The following is a 21,222-nucleotide window of genomic DNA, read 5'->3' on the forward strand; positions in this document are numbered from 1 at the left end:
AGCATAGACATTGAAGATTCTAGTGTTAGTACAGGTATTTTTAACATTTTTTTTGTTGAGAAACTCTTTAGTTTCAATTTTTCAAGATTTCTCATCTTAATTTTCATCTTTAGTTTAGAATCCTTTCGATACGAGAAATGCTCGGGATTTGTGGTACTTTATACGATATATTGAATTTAAGTTTTATAGCTTTAATAACTCTTGTCTGTCCATCTTAACTTTGCTATAATTCTATGGATAAATTATGTTTTTATACTTAATAGATTATTGGTGATCCTACTTCACCTGAAGATGTTCAGCAAGAACGACGTATGAAGTTACTGTCGTTAATTAACAATATAGCCCGGGAAAAGGGTTAGATGGCCAAAATTATAAATGTAATGGTTGTTTCCATAATAACTCAAATATATTTATTTTCAAATATCTTAGCTTATTAAATCTTATCTTTGTAGAAACTATTATAACATAGCACATAATCCCTTTTTTCCATGAAGCCCATGGATGCTTTCGTTCATGATGAAAGAGTCATATTGTATAAGGAGGCTCGCGTTCATCACGAGAGAGTTATGAAAAAGTTACATTGTAAAAGGTAAAAGTAAAAAGTATAAACATTCTTAGAGTTTGTTTAAATTATAATTCAAAAGGCAGAAGTTGTTTGAACCTTTGAAGTATCCTTGGACGTTCTAGTTTCTTTTATGAGAAGAATTCTTGTAAAGAAAAGACAAATTTTGAAAACAAAAATCCGTTTTCGGTCCGTGCCTCCCGATACCCGTGATAGTTGAGCACTAGAGCGTCGCATGTTAACTAAGGGAACCACATAATCCTTGTTTGTTTGCCATGAAGCATATGGAGGTTTGCTCGTGATGCATGAGAAACAGTAAATGGGAGAGTTAAATCAGAAAGATATAAAGCGATGAAAATGGTAAAAAACATGTTCAAGGTTGTCTTTAATTATAAGTGTCAGATAAAGACAGGGTCATAAGAAGTTAATTGAAACATTGCGTGGTTTTTTTTATGAGAGGAAAACAAAAAGACAAAATTCGAAAGCAAAAAAACCCCGTTTTCGGTCCATGCTTCCCGATACCTCCTTAAGCTCAAGGCACTAGAACGCCGTATGTTAACGTTTCGGTAGGAGATTTCGGCCCCTCCACGCTATCCTACTTGGGAGATGCCAATAGCAAGCTTCCGCCCATCAGACCCTAAGATCACCTGCGATAGGCTTTGCTCAGGGTACGCAGGGAGAGTCGCCACCGAAGTGTGGGCCCCTAAGCCACTGCATACTATATCGCACCCAGCTTCCACTGCTAGTTGACATCTACTATATGAAGTTTTAGCTTTATATATATATACCAAAATTTAAAGGCGTACGAAAGTTGTGGGATGATTGTTATCGTTACTGCGCATGCGCAGATGATTTCTTTGATAATTTGCGACTAAGTGAGTTAATTGACACAAATGTAGTGCAAATACGTATAGTTGGTCGTTGTCATGACTATGGACAACTACTCGAGTGGACTGCGCATGCTCGAGCGCATGCGCAGATGATTTGTCAATTAAATTGTTACTAAGCATGCTATTTACTTCAAAATTGGTGCTAGTGGATGCAGGTTGTTGTTGCCATGACCATGGACTTGAGTAGCTTGTGAAGTTGACTGCGCATGCTCAAGCAGACTGCGTATGCGCAGATGATTTGTGTTAAAACTTGTGACTGAGCGAGCTAATTACTCCAAAGTCGGTACTAGTACATCCAGTTGGTCGTTACCATGAGCTTGGAGAGTTTGTCGTGTTGACAACACATGCTCAGATTCTCAATTAATTTGTGACAGAGCGAGCTCTGAAATTGGTGCTTGTAAATGCGCTGAGCAAGTTTTCAATCATATATTTTTGGAATGCTGTTTGTCTTCTTAAGCTAGTTTTGACAAATGCATATGAAACTCATCAACACTTTGTTACGGCACTCGTAATATCCGTGACAACGTAAAAATGTTTTTTTATTTTTCTCTATAACTTAATGCCTATATATCGCATGTCATATTCAAGCTTTCCTTTGATTTGACGCGAAATGGTTTTTATTCACTCTTACACCTTTTGCCTTTATAATTATTCGATTTGTATTTCTAAAATAATATTTACAAATGCCCGAAGAGAATCTTTTTATTTTATTGGCTCTCTTCTACGAAAACAATACTATGTCCGACCATTTGATTGCACGAATTTTTTAATTTGATCACGTTTTTTTGACACGTGTGTTTACCATCGGAAAGATGGATTGCTTAAATGTACCTAGTTGCTTAGACTAATTGGATGCATTGTTATCCTGTAATGCATACCCCTGTGAAACACTTGCGTCTAAAGCATGGAAACAACTTTAGTGTTTCAAGGAAAGAAACAACTTTAGTGTTTCAACGGTTTCAATGGCTAACGGCCATTGTCCCCTTGGGTAGTTTTCGTCAGCTACAAGTACTAGATCTCCTTTTTTAAGATTCCGTCTCGGTGTATACCATTTCTTTCTCTCCATTAATGTTGGTAAGTATTCTTTGAGCCATCTACGCCAAAAAACATTTGCTAAGTATTGAGCCTGTTTCCAATTCTTCTTACAGCACAAATCATTCTTGTCAAATTATCCCGGGGGTAAACTAGTACTTGCTCGTAAATGCAATAAGTGGTTTGGAGTTAGAGGATCGTCATCTTCAGGACTATCACTGTTGCGCGTGAGAGGTCTTGAATTCAGGATTAGAACCACCTCTGCAATTACGGTTTGCAGGACTTCGTCTGAAACTACTTGTTCCTTGAGAATTGCTTTGAGGATTTGTCTAACAGATTGTATCATTCTCTCCCATATGCCTCCCATATGGCTCGCTGAAGGCGGGTTAAAGTGCCACTTAATTCTTCTTTGCGTACAAAATTTGTCCACTTTACTTTGATCCCATTCTTCAATTCCTTTGTTCAATTCCTTGTTAGCACTAACAAAATTTGTTCCTCTATCACTCTTGATTTGCTCGGGATATCCTCGCATGCTAATAAACCTCCTGAGAGCGTTGATCATCGAGTCTGTATCCAAGGAATGAGCTATTTCTATATGGATTGCTCGGGTGGTGAAACATGTGAAAAGGCAACCATATCTTTTCACCAACGATCTACCTCTTTTCACCAACATGAGTCCAAATAATCGATTCCTACTATAGTAAAGGGAGGTTTTTGAGGTGTCACCCGGCTTTCTGGTAGATCTGACATTAGCTGCTCACCCAAACGAGCCTTTCTTCTTTGACAAGCTAGGCAACATCGTACTACGCGTCGAACTGCTGTTCTTCCTTTAATTATCCAGAATTCCTTTCTTAGTGATGATAAGACGGATTCTTGACCCATATGACCTACTTCAGCATTATGTTGACGAATTATCATATCTGTGACGGGATGCTTGAAGGGTAGAATAATAGGATGTTTTGATTTCCCATTGATTGGCGCATTGCCAAGCCTGCCTCCAACCTTTAGTAAGCTGTTCACCATCATTGGATTTAATTGTCGAATGGAGATTCCTGATTTTCTGAGTAGTGCCTTGTCAAACTCCTTACTATTTCCTGGAACTGCAAACAGTTTTAGTTCTTGAGAAAATGTGGTGTTCTGTACATGTGCGAAGATCTCCCTATCGGCGGCATCCAATTCTTCCATTGTTAGTCGTCCAACTTTAAATTCCGATTCCAAATGAGGACTAGAAACAACTTTCTTTTGCCTCGCCTTGCTAAGAAGATAATCCTTATAACGTAACAACCAAGCAACAGAACACCTCAACTTCCACCAAATGGAGTGGCGTGAAATCAACATATCCAACAAGTGAGGCTGTTCTGCAGTCACGTAGATTTGGGCTTCCTTCCTTACCTCTCCTTCATCCTTTAATTCAGGAATTGTTATTCCCTTCGGCTAATGGCTTTCATCCTCCCAAAGGAATGCAGGACCTTTTAACCATTGGCCTTTATTTCTCAACATGTCCAATCTAACGCCCTTGGAACCTTCATCGGCGGGATTGTCGTCTTGGTTCACGTAATTCCACTCGGATGGGTGCGATCCACTACGAATCACTGACATACGGTTGGACTCGAATGTGTGAAATCTTTTGCTTTCGTTGTTAATACATTTGAGGACTGACATTGAATCTGTCCAGTAACAAACTCTTTGCACTACCATATCCAATTCTTCTGGAATAATCTTCGAAAGTCTTACGGAAATGACGGCAGCTGTTAATTCCAGTCTTGGAATAGAAATCTCCCTTAATGGAGCGAGTCTAGCCTTCCCAATTACAAATGAGCAGTGTATTTCGTTGTTTCCATTCTTTAGACGCAAATATTTCCTTGAAACACTTGAAACACTAAAGTTGTTTCTTTCGTGTTTCAGACGTGAAACACTTGCTAAATCCTTTACCAAATATCAAGCAAAATAATCATACAATAATTTCAAATATAATAAGTTCTCTGTGGTACGCTTACCAATAATACATAAAGAATAAAACGACAACTGCTTTCCCAAGGAATCCATTGTTTTTTGAAGAGGAGTTTATGGCGGCTGAAACGTGAAGATAAATACTTTTTAGAGATGAAAATAAAGTCTAAAAAGACGTTCACAAAATTTACATTCAATATGAACGCTACAATGATAAACACTGAAAACATGACATGAAACAAAATTTGCGACAAGTGAATATACATAGAAAACTGGCATGTGAAAATTTTTTTATCTAAACAGATGTTGTGTTAAACGGGAAGAATCAGGTGAAACATGTCATGTAAAAATATTTCCATTAAAAACTTTCCGCGTATAGAATTAACATGTATACAGTGTATAAAATTTACAAATATAGCATGTGAATTGTGAACGTTACGTAAAGACATTTGTAGAGTAACTGATGACAATAAAGAAACCTCTTCAGCTTTCATGAGTTTGAAAACTTCACCAAACTGCGTGTGGTCGCCAGTTCCCGTTACTATCCCCTGAATTATAATTTTCAATTAATTTTCATTCGTAAACAAAAGCAAAGATAAAGTAACAACAAAAAAAAGAAACTGGAGCGAAACCTTCTAACGGTGGAGATATCAAAGAAATCATCTGGGCATGCGCAGTAACGATAACAATCATCTCACAACTTTCGTACGCCTTTAAATTTTGGTATATATATATAAAGCTAAAACTTCATAGAGTAGATATCAACTAGCAGTGGAAGCTGGGTGCTAAATAGTATGCAGTGGCTTAGGGGCCCACACTTCGGTGGCGACCGCACTCTCCCTGCGTACCCTGAGCAAAGCCTATCGCAGGTGATCTCAGGGTCTGATGGGCGGAAGCTGGTTATTGGCATCTCCCAAGTAGGATAGCGTGGAGGGGCCGAAATCTCCTACCGAAACGTTAACATGCGGCGTTCTAGTGCCTTGCGCTTAAGAAGGTATCGGGAAGCATTGACCGAAAACGGGGTTTTTTGCTTTCGAATTTTATCTTTTTGTTTTCTTCTCATAAAACAAACCAAGCAATGTTTCAATTAACTTCTTATGACCCTGTCTTCTTCTGACACTTATAAATAAAGACAACCTTAAACATGTTTTATACCAATTTTATCGGTTTATATCTTTCTGATTTAACTCTCCCATTTACTGTTTCTCATGTATTAGGAGCAAACCATACATATGTTTCATGGAAAACAAACAAGGATTATGTGGTTCCCTTAGTTAACATGCGACGCTCTAGTGCTCAACTATCTCGGGGGTATCGGGAGGCATGGACCGAAAACGGGATTCTTTGGTTTTCAAAATTTATCTTTTTCTTTACAAGAATTCTTCTCATAAAAAAAACTAGAACCTCCAACGATACTTCAAAGGTTCGAACAACTTCTGCCTTTTTGAACTATAACTTAAAAAAACTCTAAGCATGTTTATACGTTTTTTACTTATTACCTTTTACAACGTAACTTTTTCTTAACTCTCTCGTGATGAATGAGAGCCTCCTTATAAAATATGACTCTTTCATCATGAACGAACGCATCCATGGGCTTCACGGAAAAAAGGGATTATGTACTTTGTTATAATAGTTTCTACAAAGATAACATTTATTAAGCTAAGAAATTTGAAAATAAATATATTTGAGTTATTAGCAAATAACAAGTCGAGAATTTATTGATCATACTCATTCCAATTGGTCTGGAACAACCATGACATTTATAATTTTGACCATCCAACCCTTTATCAAGGGCTATAGTGTTAATTAATGACAGTAACTTCATACGTCGCTCTTGCTGAACACCTTCAGGTGAAGTAGGATCATCAATAATCTGTTATATATAAAAACATAATTTATCCATAGAATCATAGCAAAGTTACGATGGACAGATGAGAGTTATTAACGCTATAAAACTTAGAGAATTTTTCAACAAATAAATGTTGAAAATACCTGTACTACCACAAGATTCTTCAATATCTATGCTCTAAAATAATAGTCAGAAAAACGACAATTTCAAAAAACATAAAAAACTAAGTATTTGTAACATTGGTGAAAGATACAGGATGAACATGAAACCTTCTCAGAAGACGATGGAACGAGACCATAACCATTTCATGTGAACTTCTTTCTAACAACGTTTGCGTAATCCGTTAGCATACCATGAAAACTAACTTCTGGTTTAGGCGAAGCTTTACTAGCAATGTCCTCAACGTCTTCAGGACAATTAACGTATACTGAACTGGTGTCACAAGGCTCAATGACGATGACCAACCACTAGCTATACCTAACATGTTACCACCAGAGATCTTTATTGGGTAGATCAACGTTTTAGGAACTTCAGACAAGAGTTGTGTTGAGCTGAGAACTAAAAAAGAACAAATATGGATAGATTATGAAGTGGAGAACAAGAATAGAGGTTATAGAAGACACACTACTTTTGCTCATTGGTATTTCACAAGAGTATACATTACAGGATAACTATGGATCCAATTAGTCTAAACAACTAGGTACATTTAAGCAATCCATCATTCCCATGGTAAACACACGTGTCAAAAAAACGTGATCAAATTTTAAAATTCGTGCAATCAAATAGTCGGACATGTTATTGTATTTGTAGAAGAGAGCCAATAAAATAAAAAGATTCTCTTGGGGCATTTGTAATTATTAGTTTAGAAATACAGATCGACTAATTATAAAGGCAGAAGATGTAAGAGTGAATAAAAACCATTTCCCGTCAAATCAAAGGAAAGCTTGGATATGACATGCAATATGCAGGTATAAAGTTGTAGAGAAAAATAAAAAACATTTTTAACGTTGTCACGGATATTACGAGTGCCGTAACAAAGTGTTGACGAGTTTCACATGCATTTGTAAAAACAAGCTTAAGTAGTAGACAAAGAGCATGACAAAAATATATGATGGAAAACTTGCTCAGCGCATCTACAAGCACCAATTTCAGAGCTCGCTCTGTCACAAAATAATTGAGAATCTGAGCATGCGTTGTCAACTCCACAAACTCTCCAAGCTCATGGTAACGACCAACTGGATGTACTAGTACCGATTTTGGAGTAATTAGCTCGCTCAGTCACACGTTTTAACACAAATCATCTGCGCATGCGCAGTCTCATTAAGCATGCGCAGTCAACTTGACCAGCTACCCAAGTTCATGGTCATGGCAACGACCAACTGCATCTACTAGCACCAATTTTGAAGTAAATAGCATGCTTAGTAACAATTTAATAAAGAAATCGTCTCCGCATGCGCTCGAGCATGCGCAGTCCACTCGAGTAATTGTTCATAGTCATGACAACGACCAACTATACGTATTTACACTACATTTGTGTCATATAACTCACTTAGTCGCAAATTATCAAAGAATCATCTGGGCATGCGCAGTAACGATAACAATCATCCCACAACTTTCGTACGCCTTTAAATTTTGGTATATATATATAGAGCTAGAACTTCATATAGTAGATGTCAACTAGCAGTGGAAGCTGGGTGCGATATAGTATGCAGTGGCTTAGGAGCCCTCACTCTCCCTGCGTACCCTGAGCAAAGCCTATCGCAGGGTCTTATGGGCGGAAGCTTGCTATTGGCATATCCCAAGTAGGATAGCGTGGAGGGGCCGAAATCTCCTACCGAAACGTTAACATGCGGCGTTCTATTACCTTGCGCTTAAGAAGGTATCGGGAAGCATGGACCGAAAACGGGGTTTTTTGCTTTCGAATTTTATCTTTTTGTTTTCTTCTCATAAAAAAAACCAAGCAATGTTTCAAGTAACTTCTTATGACCCTGTCTTTTTCTGACACTTATAATTAAAGACAACCTTAAACATGTTTTATACCAATTTTATCGGTTTATATCTTTCTGATTTAATTCTCCCATTTACTGTTTCTCATGTATCACGAGCAAACCATCCATATGTTTCATGGAAAACAAACAAGGATTATGTGGTTCCCTTAGTTAACATGCGACGCTCTAGTGATCAACTATCTCGGGTATCGGTAGTCATGGACCGAAAACAGGATTCTTTGGTTTTCAAAATTTGTCTTTTCTTTACAAGAATTCTTCTCATAAAAGAAACTAGAACGTCCAAGAATACTTCAAAAGTTCAAACAACTTCTGCCTTTTTGAATTATAATTGATATAATGATACGTAGATGAACACTCGTATTTACTAATTAGCAGACCTGTATATATTATATATTACAGATAAACTTCAAAAATACTTATCTTCCATCTAGCAATCCAGTATCAGACTCTCTTAAATTATTTGGTAAGAAAGTTTTCTGTATTCCAAGAGTTGTTCCATCCATCACCACCTTCTGGGGAATTCTTCCACATAATTCACAAAAAACCCATTGTCAAAATCAATATCAAGCAACCTTAATAAGAGAAAATTCAATAACTTAATAAAACAAGCGATCACTATCTCAATGGAACATTCATATTTTGCAGCTGAAAATGAAATGATGCTTACCGTATCATGGCAATGATAGCGAGACGAAACTTATGTAAGTTATTTCCTTTGGGAAATTCAAATTACCCGAAGACACTTGCCTTTGTACATATCCAACATAATATTTGTACATAGGTAAACTGAACAAGAAAAAAAAGCCAAGCAATGTTTCAATTAACATTGACAAACCAAGCAATGTTTCAATTAACTTCTTCCGACACTTATAATTTAAGACAACCTTAAGCATGTTTTATACAATTTTTGTTGGTTTATATCTTTCTGATTTAACTCTCTCATTTACTGTTTCTCATATATCACGAGTAAACCATCCATGGGCTTCATGGCATACAAGAATTATCTGATTCCCTTAATTAACATGCGATGCTCTATTGCTCAACTATCTTGGGGTAACGCGAGGGAGGCATGGACCGAAAACGGGATGTTTTGTTTTCAAAATTTGTCTTTTCTCTTTACAAGTATTCTTCTCATAAAAGAAACTAGAACATCCAAGGATACTGTAAAGATTCAAACAACTTCTGCCTTTTTGATTTATAATTTGAAGCACTCTAAGCATGTTTATACGTTTTTTACTTGTTACCTTTTACAATGTAACTTTCTCATATTTCTCTTGTGATGAACGAGAGCCTGCTTATACAGTGACTGTCTCATTATAAACGAAAGCACCCGTGGGCTTCATGAAAAAGGGATTATCTACTTTTTATAATAGTTTCTACAAAGATAACATTTAATAAGACAAGCAGTTTGTATCGTCTAAATTGAAACTCGCTTTTAACCATTATGTTATAAAACATTGATTCATTTTGGATAGTAAATTTCGTTTTACCTTACAATATTTTCATGATTCAATCTAGAAAGTAACTTCTTCTCTCTCGAGTAATTTTGCGATTAAACAGCACAATTTCAGGATTCAAAGGATTTCTTTTATCACATAGAAACAGCCGTCCAATTTATTACGTACCTAAGCGTATATAAAGTATATCCAAATCACAAACGAAACTACCTTCACATGACCAAATTACTGTCCATATAAATGATGTATGTAATAAAAAGCTACCTTGAAAACTTAATCAAACCCTTCTTTTCGCAATCATCTGCAACACCTCAAACTCAATCGGAACTCTTGAATTTCTCGCAGCGTAGCGGAAAGGAATAGGCATGAAATCAGGATACTCATCTCCACCATCACAGCTATTTTGATTTCTTCCTTACAGAGAAAATAAAACAACTCTAACATTGTCACGGATATTACGAGTGGCGTAACAAAATGTTGAAGAGTTTGATAAGCATTTGTCAAAACAAACCAACACCAAAATTAATACCAAAATCAATACCAAAGTCAGCACCAACACCAAAATTAATACCAAAATAAACACTAAAACCAGCTCCAATACGAAAATCAATACCAAAATTAACACTAATACCAAAATCAATACCGAAATCAACACCAACACCAAAATCAATACCAAAGTCAACATCAAAGCCAACACTAATACCAAAATAAATACCAAAACCAACACCAACACCAACACCAAATCAATACCAAATTAGTGTTTGTCCAAAGAGTTTCTTAACATATTACACAATTCTAAAATATTACACATTAATGCACAATATTATTTATAAAACATGTTAAATATCTTTCTTGACACTACTATGTCAACAAATTTTGTTCTCATGCAGCATTAAACAAGCATGAAAAGAAGCCAATGTTCCATAATTTCAGTAATAATTTCAATAAAAAATATTGTCCACTTCAGCAGTTGGTTATGGATTGTTCTGAATAGTTTTCAATCCTGTTGAATTATCTTAGTTTAAATTATCTAAAAATTTCCAACCAACAATTTGGATAGCACATATCATAGCATTTTGAATTATGTTCTTTTTGTAGCACACCAAGATATCTCTATCTAATTCAAAATTACGAGTACATCATTCTGTTCTAAGACATCGGCCAACATCATGGCAAAGTTAACTACAAACTTTGTCAAGATGTATCTATCAGTTGACAGACATACCATAGGCGGCCCAATAAATCACTTAGCTGACTAAATTGTATAAACAAACGATAACTCACCCCATTTCATTGTAACAGACCGTGCGCTGCAAAACTTTGTATTAATTGATTATATATATATATATATACAAAGTGTATAACAATGTGCCCTCCCGGATATCATCATAGTAAAATGGTGACTCCTGCACTTGGGACACAGGACGTACGGTTACACATTGTATGGATTGTATTGTAGAGTCACCACAGTGCTCAAACCTATAAATGTGAGCTTTGCATATCGCGAACACGGTGAACGTCTCCATATGAGGCTCTCTACACAATCCGACAGTGCTCAAACTACGCACGCGTAGTGAGCGTAATATACAAAGTGTATATACAATGTGCCCTCCCGGCTATCACCATATTAAAATGGCGACTCCTGCACTTGGGACACAGGACACAGGACACATCGGAGTAGTCTTCATGTCAATTCTGATGTTCCGTTTATATATGGTAATGTCACTATTTTTACTGGTTCGTCTGTATCTTCGTTAGGTTTTTCAGCTTGGGGTTTGTTGTGTATTTTGTTTAATATTTTGTTGATAAAGTTTCATGGGTAATTGTTGTTTATGAATGTGGAGTATAAGTAGTTGCGTTCATTTTTCTTGGCTTCTTCTGTATTGCAGTGGGTTTTAATCCTGTTAGCTAAGAGAGTTCGTATGCAACTAATTTTGTGTTGTGTTGGGTGATTGCTATTAAAGTTGAGTATTTGGTCTGTGTGTGTATTTTTGCGGAATACTTGTGTGTTTAATGTGCCGTCATGTGATCTGGTAAGTAGAGTATCTAGGAAGGTAAGTTGTTTGTTCTGTTCTTTGTCCATGGTGAAGGTTATGTTCTGTGTGGTGTTGTTTATTGTGTGTAGAATGTGTTCTGTTTTGTCTTTCTCGACGATAGCAAAGATGTCGTCAACAAATCTTCTCCATAGTCTGATGTGTGTGTTGTTAGTGACTGACTGCTTTTCAAGGTGTTGCATAACAGCTTCTGCAAGGAAGGTGGATAAAGGAGAACCCATTGGTGTTCCTGAGATTTGTCGGTAATACGAATGTTGGAAGGAGAATTCAGTGGAGAGGCAAAGCTCGAGCAGGTCGATGATATCGTCTTGGTCTAGTTCGGTTGTGATTTTCCACGAGTTGTTGTTAGTAAGTAGTTCGTTTGTGACTTGTTTGGCTATGTTTAGTGGTATGGATGTGAAAGTGACACTACATCATAAGATATCATGATTTCGTTTGGTTTTAGTTTTACATTTTTAATATTGGTGAGGAAAGTGGTGGCATTTTTGATAGTATGATGTAATGATTTGACTAGTGGGTGCAGAATATTAGAAATATATTTTGATAATTCATACGTTGGTGATCCAGGAAGAGATACAATCGGTCATAGCGGGTTGTTTTCTTTGTGAATTTTTGGTAGTCCATAGAATTTGGCGGTGGAGGAGTCGTTGGGTCGGATTCTTTTGTAGACGGTTTCATTAAAGTGCACATACAGTTATTTTTAGTTTTTTATTCTCAAATAGATTTTGGATAAATAATACAAATGCCTTTTACAGAATTTGAATAACTTTTTTCGTTTTTGAGTTATCTTTCGGCAAAGATGCGAATAAAACCTAAATTTCAACGTTTTGTAAAAAATGTCGAGAGCTCTAATCCGTGGCATGGGACTTACTTGTGACGTCATTTAAGGAACACAAGACTGACTTCCAATACAACTTACACTGTTTATGCACGTGAACAAACACAAAAATGCCAGATCGATGTGTAGTTTTTGGTTGTTCTAACGTAGCCAGTTTGGAGAAAGGCATTTCACTTCATCGCATACCATTTTTTAACGACGAAAGAAGCGAAGCTAAGCGTAGGAGAAAGCGATGGGTCAACTTTGTGAAAGCTACTCGCGATAAGTGGGTCCCCACAAAGAATTCCGCAGTTTGCTCGGAACACTTCACAAAAGATTCGTTTTCTCGGAAATTCGGCTCGCTTTCTGAATCAGAAAGTAATTTTTCACCTCGACTCATTCGAGATGAATTCGGAATCGTTGCTTACCCGAGCATTTATCCTCGAAAAGATGACAATGAACTTACAAGAGATCGCAGAATGGTGAGTACGTTAAAATTATACATATGCATATCTACATTTTACCTGGAATCTGTGTGAGAGTATATTTCATAAATACATGCCATTTTAGATGAAAAGAAAGTGGATGTCTGTATAAAATGGTGAAGCTGTTGTAAGAAATGTAAAAGTTGCTCAGGATTTTGGTATTATTTAATACATTTCTCCTACTGCCAGATATCATGTGTTTAATGCCATAATAATGAAAGCCTTAATAAGAAATGATTACCATAAAATAAAATTTTGAATAATTTGCACATTGCTCCTCCAGGGTATGTTGAAGATATTTATCAAGTGTTGTGCTCCGCACTCATTGATGAGGAAACATTGAGAAAAGCCAAAGGTGATCTTTTACAAATGACTCCATTGCCAATGAATTCCATGTTGGACAAGCAATCAAAAAGTGAAGCTATCTCAAAAAAAGCAAGAAGAAAAGCATGCCAGCTGTACATTTCCCCCCAACTAAGCCAGGTTTTACAAAAGGCATTACTTGCTTTGAGTTAATTTGAATCTTATTTTTGGAACTGACTCACTTTATTGTTTGATATAGCTGAAGTATCACCTGTCCAAGAAATAATCACTAATCAGAGAAATGAGAGAGCAGCACCTCGATGCACTGTGTGCAAGAATTGGATGAAAGGCCATAAAATATAATGAACTGTCCAAAAAACCAAAAGTAACCAGTTTTTTAGGACCTGGTGGTATGAGCCCAGTTAGTTGGGATTCAGTGAAGTGTGAATTGACTGCATGGACAGAATAAAGAGAAAGGAATTGTAATTTTGTATGTTTTGTATAACAAGTATAATTGTGAATCGAAGATGCAATAAATCAAGAGTGGCTTAAATCATTCCACACTTCACTGAATCCCTACTAGCTGGGCTCATGCAAACAACACCTAAAATAATATATAATGTTATGTTATTTTACAAATTGTCCTCTTCATACTCTGCAAAGTGTTCATTTCTTTTTAAATTAAAAGTTTTTCGAATAACATGGTAAGCACAAGCTGGAAGTGGAATTCTTTTGTCTCGAAGAATGCCATGTACCATTCTTGTAAATTGTCTATATGCAACAACTCGAAAAAACCTGAAAAGGCATAATACACAAGGTCCATTAAAACAGGTAGGAGTCCAAAAATACAAATTTTGCAAGTGTGCATTCATAGATAACCCAGACAGAAACATTTAACTAATAATTCTAACAAACCTTTGCTCCAAGAATCCTTTATGATATCTAACTCCATCTTGTCTTTGGTAAAGATTGGCAGCTAAATTTAATGCCCATCGATTGAGGCAAATGGCATCAAATCCTGGATGCTCTGTTATGCATTTTGGCTGCCTTCCTAATTCGGATACCACCATATGATCTTGCATTTCAATCATGAAATTGGCAATTTCGTGGCAGCATCTACATTCTTTGGATTAACCAAGAGAGGAACACGGCAGTTACCACAATGGCACCTACGAAAGTTATCTGTCAAAAGCTTCGGCAACAATAAATAAACAAATTTTCCAACTTTTCTTACCAAGAATCAAGAGGAACTTCATTTTGCATTCTGCGTTCGAGCTCTTCTGTTTGGCGTCTTTCTTCTTCTGTTTCTCTAATATACTTTTCTAACCACTCTTCATCTGCAAGTGGTTTATTTGTTTTAATTTCTTGTTGATGCGGTTTGTAGTGGTTTTGTTGGGGTCTGTTTGGAGAGGTTCATACGTGTTGGTGTCTTGTAAGAGGGTCTTCGCTTTGTTGATGTAGTCTTATTTGTCCATGATTACGTTGTAAACGTTCTCTGGTATTGAAGAAATACGTTGTAAACGCGACAGGCCAATTTGAAACACTGTTCTACACTTTATCTTCACAAATATTTAGTTTGCTGTAACGTTTCACACGCTAAGTAGCTCTAATTGAACACAAAATACACTACAGCTACCCTCAATAAGAAAATGCAGTGTTTCCCTGTGCTTACCTTTTATTTAGTGATGAATGTCGTCATAATGAGAATCGTAATGAATCATAATGAGAATAATTCTCTGCTGTCAAGAAGAACATTATTTTAAAACATTAAAGACAACAAGTGGAAACACAAATACAAAATGGACTATGGAGGATAAAGTTTTAGATAACATGGTTAAATAACACTAGCGAAACTTTCAATAAAAGATCACTCCTGACAAATCATAAGACTGGAGCATATAGTGACTCGAGTTTCAACATTCGATCACTCCTGATGAAGACACTACGCTAGAGTATATGTAAACTTATCTTTCAACAACATATCGTTCATGCTCAAGATATTAGACTGACGTACGACAATCTCTAATGTCATATAAATCTCGATAAAAAATCTGGTCCCCGGAGTTGACATGCTATCAGATAGGCAACAAACAAAGATGAGATAGCTGTACAAACCTGTATTATCGCAGCAAAGCTTCAAATCTTTAACAAGATGATTATAGATGTATAACATGAAAATAGCGATCAATATTAGTAAAGTTGGCTTAAGGATGTAATTTAATGTAAACATACGTTGAAATTAAACAGTTACAATTAACTATATCGTATAAATATCCTTCCCTATTTAAAATAATCTACACATCATCCTCAATAACGAACTATACACATTGCTGCATTTGACCTCGGGTGTGTTGGGGAAACGTCATGTAAGGAGTCTCAAAGTACCAATATAAATTAGCAAACTTTGTGATCTATCTTACCAAATGGACTTAAATTGAGCAATAAAAAAATCTTAATCTTCGACAAAGCATATCCAAAAGATTTCTATGAATGTATAAAAAGTATACAATCGTTAAAAAGATCACGCTTGCACGCTTTTTTCTTCACCAACTGAGCAAAGATTCTCTTTCTTTGAACTGCTTGTCAACAATCATTGCAAGATTATTCAAAAACTCTTCTGAGGTTATCGTTTGTGCCTATTACGTAGGTTTGAGGGACAATATAAGTACATGCATGTACAACAAAGAACACGGGTGAAGGCTTTAATTTGTATTACTTACTTTCGAATACAGCGCATGTGCAAGGAATGGTAGTTTACGAAGAGTTCGACCACTTAGTTGATAACTTTTCTAAACAAGAAAATGAGAGAAAGAATAATTCGTATGTTTATCACAGTGAGACGCTTGACTGCTCCTTGCAAGTTCAAAGGAGAAGGGCCTCCCAAAGAAACCTAACCAAAAGTCAACCAATATTCGTGATTATTTGAGAGTGGTCCATTACTTGATAACTACTGACTACGATAACAAAGAAAAAACATCTTTACGCCTTAAATGTAGATGTAATACAAAGTTAAATTTTATTCATGTTGCAAGTATTAAGACGGTATATTTTAAACCTCAGTCCTAAATTATTTGAGAACCCATCTGAACATGCAAAAACAACTCAACAAACTGTTTGAGTTTACAATCATGGCAATGACAAACAGAACAAGCTTGCATCCTTCTGTGGTTCATTTGGTCACATATTGGGAAATCATAAATTTCAATCATAATGAGAAATTTAGTCATTTAACAAATTTTTCATATTCATAGTGATGGCAACAACAAGCTGGACCTATTTTTATCACTTTCTGAGTAATTAATCGCTTGGTCACAAAAATATAAGAAGATCATCTGAGCATGCGCAGTACGCTTGGGCATGCGCAGCACGCTCAAGCAAGCAAAGTCCACTTGACCAATTGTCCGAGTTGATAGACATGGAAACGACCAACTGCATTTACTAGCATCAATTAGGGAGTATATAACTTGCTTATTAACAAATTATTAAAGATATCAACTGAGCATGCGCAGTTAAATTGATTGGCTGCCAATGTTCATGGTCATGGCAACGACCAATTGCATCTACTAGCCCGATTTTGAAGTAAATAGCATGTTTAGTAACAATTTAATGGAGAAATCATCTGCGCATGCGCTCGAGCATGCGCAGCCCACTTGACTAATTGTTTATAGTCATGGCAACGACTAACTAGATGTACTTGCACTACATCTGGGGCAATTATCCCACTTAGTCGCAAATTATCAAAGAAATTATCTGGTCTGACTTCATCTGTGTTTTCAAGTGTTTAATTTCAGAGTTATATTTAATATGGAAAATAGTGATTGTCTCAAAAGAGTTTTTTGCGCATACCATCACGTCACTAACATTTAAGTCATTTTTGAGAGTTTTGTGGAAAAAAGAAAGGAATTGATATAATTTTTAAAACAGCCAAACTTTCTTTAATATCATATGTCAAACATTTATTGAGTCGTTTTTCATTGGTCAATTTACTTCGCCAATGAATGCAATAAACACGTCAATAATACATTCAGACGAAAATCCCCAAAGTGAGAAAGTTTATTTGGTAACGGGGCGATATTAAACCTTGACGGGTTCGGTTTCCTTTACCCCCCTACTTCCCTCTTTACCCACACCCCTTAATATAATTGAGTACTTTGTTCACCCCCAGTGACTCCTCAGTACAACATTATGTAATTTTTATTTCAGTTTACATATTCGTCGTGTTTTTAAAGGCAACTTTTCAAACGAAGTTTGTGGAGTGGGGTCATCCTCTAGTTGGATGTTGCTCTCTATCTTTACCTCATTTATTTAATCATTCACAGGCACATGTGACTTGTTTACATTAAACAGAGGCCTGGGAACAAGGTCATATTTTGAATCGTTAGGTAATTGAGTTGTTTCCACGCCTATTGATCACTTTATTTAAAGATTTAAATGTTTTCTTTTTTTGAACCTGAGAAGATGTGTTATATTCTGACGTGTTAAAAATTAACTGTGAGATTGAAAAGTTATTAAAACTACGAATAGCTTTATCTAAGTTCCCACAAAATGCTTTACTCTCAATCCCTACCCCCCCCGCCTCAAAGAAAGTGTATCGTGAAACATAATTGTTGTTTTTATAAAAGAACCGAGATGCTTTAAAAAAAATTCATTTTGTCTTACGGTGAATTTCCTTTAAATCGGGTAATGTCTGTTATTCTATGCAACACGAAACTCGACTGCGACATGGCAAAGGAAACGCGGAATTATTGCAGAACTTTTATCTTTCAAACATTTCGAGAAGGAACTGAATTAACTTTTGGCGAGATTTTCACTAGTTTCTAGACAGGTTTGTCTGTCTATTTTTACGAGGGAGAGGGATTGAGCACTATTAGAAAGCAGAAGGAGAGGGAGGGGGTGGGCGAAGCTTAGCAACTAGAGGGAGAGGGGACACGGGACCTTTGAAAATGCAATAAATTTCTATTGTTATTCATGGACGTTCACGTCGCAGATGATGAAAACATTTACAGTTTTGAACTTTTAAAAAATCCATGTCAGCAAATAGTAAAGCAGCATATTTAATATTGTAGTGCCTTCCAGAAACAGACGTTGATGGTCAACAGTAATATACAAGAACTTGAGGATAAAAATCACAAGGAATGCGATTTGTTTCAAAAGTACATCAGCAACGATGATATTTTGGATGACATCGTAAGAAGATGGTGGACGAGCTTACAGGAATGATTTACCATCAAGGTATATTTACGATCAGACTTATGGCGCGTGCAAATATTTATTGTACAAATAGGATATTGTGTCTCAATGATCCGTTCGTAACCTTTACGCAGCGGAATTTGTAGCGTTGTTGGTGTAAATCATTCGTAACTTGAGTTGAATAACAAAACATATTCGTTCATTTAACCACGATTTTTAAAATCTTTAGTTTGGAGGAAAAAAATTACGTTTTGAATCAAGTTCCAAAACATAGCAAAAAAACTTTTGCTGGAAAATTTCGAACACTCGTTCTGTATCGTTCAAGTCATTGAGACTTCAGTGTTTACTGCTGGCGTAACGGACTTCTTAGTCGCAACAACCTTCTTTCGTGCGCAATTGTTGAAAAATGATGCAGTTGTTAAAAAATAAGTGTCATTAATTAACATGTTGTCACGTGACATCAAGTAGATGTTTGCGCAGATGCTTTTGTACGCTTAACACTTTGGTGAAAATGGTTTTTATCAAACTGAATAACATACACGGAAAGAAAATGCATGGAACATTTCATCAACAAAAATCAACTTAATGTTTCAACTACATTTTCGATTTTCGTTGTAAAAAAGTCATCACTGCTTGCGAGCATTCCTCCAGACCCATCTTTGAGCAATCAGTTCGCATTCTATATTACTCTCATCGTGAAGTTTCTCCAGCTCAGCTGAGCGACATAATTTCTTCGACATTGAGAGCAACTGCAATGGAGAGAAGCATTGTATGGTTAAATGAAACGAAGCAATAACTTTAAAGTCCAGATTTGTGCTACCTTCGGCGGCAACGCAGCCATGTATTTCATTCTGTTGTTAATTCTTTTTTAACTCGGCTTGAGGAATAACTTCTGTTACCAAACCGTAGTTACACGCTTCGACCGCAGTCAGTTTTTTTCCAACGAGTAACATCTCATTCGCCTGAGTGCAAATTAATAAGAAATGTGTGAAAACCATACCTTAACTCTTAACTGCATTAAGATAACGATACCTTGTTAATAATTGAGTTAATTAAACAAGAAGAACAGGGCTCAAAATAACGGTCAGGCAACGGACAATGATTTTCAAAAATACCTATGTATCGGTAACATTTTCAGTTTTCCCATAATAATTTATTATTCGTTTTTGCTTTCAATATGCTTTTTCAATGTTGAGCGTCAATTTTTTAAATACGTATAAACCATGCTTTCTCTAGTAATTATATGCTGGCTAGAGGCTTGTTGCATGGAAGGTATCGACTCCGTTCTCGTAAAGTGTATCGTGGTCAGATTTTCTTACTGAGGATTTCATATTAGAATGAGACCGTGCGTAGTGATGTCAGAAGCGCTTAGTTAAAAATTTTTTTTCATATTATCACATCAAAAAGAACTTTGACGAAAAAATCGAGTCCACCCCCCTGAAAATTAATTTTGTAATATTTTCATATTTTCGTCAAAAGACTATAATTCATGCATTTGTACACATTTTCCAATTGAAAAAACCAACTTTTACTAAAAAGGGATTCCACCCCCTTGAAAATGAATTTAATCTTATTTCCATTATTTCATCAAAAAATTATAATTCATGCATTTGAACACATTTTCCACATCAAAAAGAACTTTTTACAAAAAATCACGTCCACCCCCCCTGAAAATGAATTTTATAAAATTTCCATATTTTCACCAAAAGACTATAATTCATGCATTTGAACACATTTTCCACTTAAAAAACAACTTTTACAAAAATAGGGATTCCACCTCATCCTGAAAATTAATTTTATCATATTTCCATTATTTCAAAAAAAGACCATAATTCATACATTTGAACAACATTTTTCGCATCAAGAAGAACTTTGACAAAAAAAACGAGTCCTGAAACTGACTTTTATAATATTTCCACATTTTCCACATCCAAAAGAAGTTTGACAAAAATCGAGTTAACCCTTCATGAAATTTAATTTTATCATATTTCAATATTTTCACCAAAGACTATAATTAATGCATTTCAACACATTTTCACAAAGACTATCATTAATGCATTTCAATGAACTTTTACAAAAAATTAAGTCTACCCCCTTTCCTGAATATAAGTTTTATAATATTTTCATATTTTCACTATAAAACTATAATTAAGGCATTTCAACACATTTTCCACTTAAAAAACAACTTTTACAAAAACAGGGATTCCAACCATTCTGAAACTGACTTTTATAATATTTCCATTATTTCATAAAAACACTATAATTCATACATTTGAACAACATTTTTGCATCAAGAAGAACTTTGACAAAAAAATCGAGTTCTGAAACTGACTTTTATAACATTTCCATATTTTCATCAAAAGGCTATAATTCATGCATTTGAACACATTTTCCACATCAAAAAGAACTTTTACAAATAATAGAGCCCCCCCTGAAAATGAATTTTATCATATTTCCATATTTTCATTAAAAGATTATAATTAATGCATTTCAACACATTTTCCACTTAAAAAACAACTTTTACAAAAATTAAGTCCACCCCGATCCTGAATATAAAATTTATAATATTTTCATATTTTCACTATAAAACTATAATTAATGCATTTCAACACATTTTCCACTTA

General features: G+C 35.6%; 5 long non-coding RNA genes across 5 annotated transcripts; 1 reads left to right on the forward strand and 4 right to left on the reverse strand.

The window, feature by feature from the left end:
• Nucleotides 1-9,000: 9,000 nt before the first annotated feature.
• On the reverse strand, nt 9,001-12,477 carry LOC124437706. The gene is made up of 4 exons (XR_006945813.1): nt 12,358-12,477; nt 10,014-10,163; nt 9,783-9,917; nt 9,001-9,078 (listed from the first exon to the last, which is right to left on the reverse strand). It is a non-coding gene; the product is annotated as an uncharacterized LOC124437706 (long non-coding RNA).
• Nucleotides 12,478-13,466: 989 nt separating this feature from the next.
• On the forward strand, nt 13,467-14,645 carry LOC124437713. The gene is made up of 3 exons (XR_006945819.1): nt 13,467-13,588; nt 13,668-14,239; nt 14,336-14,645. It is a non-coding gene; the product is annotated as an uncharacterized LOC124437713 (long non-coding RNA).
• On the reverse strand, nt 13,633-14,749 carry LOC124437709. The gene is made up of 3 exons (XR_006945816.1): nt 14,643-14,749; nt 14,324-14,577; nt 13,633-14,203 (listed from the first exon to the last, which is right to left on the reverse strand). It is a non-coding gene; the product is annotated as an uncharacterized LOC124437709 (long non-coding RNA).
• Nucleotides 14,750-14,769: 20 nt separating this feature from the next.
• Nucleotides 14,770-15,822, reverse strand: LOC124437695. The gene is made up of 3 exons (XR_006945801.1): nt 15,524-15,822; nt 15,081-15,147; nt 14,770-14,903 (listed from the first exon to the last, which is right to left on the reverse strand). It is a non-coding gene; the product is annotated as an uncharacterized LOC124437695 (long non-coding RNA).
• Nucleotides 15,823-15,978: 156 nt separating this feature from the next.
• LOC124437712 lies at nt 15,979-16,197 on the reverse strand. The gene is made up of 2 exons (XR_006945818.1): nt 16,129-16,197; nt 15,979-16,044 (listed from the first exon to the last, which is right to left on the reverse strand). It is a non-coding gene; the product is annotated as an uncharacterized LOC124437712 (long non-coding RNA).
• Between the last annotated feature and the right edge of the window lie 5,025 nt (nt 16,198-21,222).

This window comes from Xenia sp. Carnegie-2017, unplaced genomic scaffold (genome assembly GCF_021976095.1).
Source record: "Xenia sp. Carnegie-2017 unplaced genomic scaffold, XeniaSp_v1 HiC_scaffold_16, whole genome shotgun sequence".
In the NCBI taxonomy this organism is placed as follows: Eukaryota; Metazoa; Cnidaria; class Anthozoa; order Malacalcyonacea; family Xeniidae; genus Xenia; species Xenia sp. Carnegie-2017.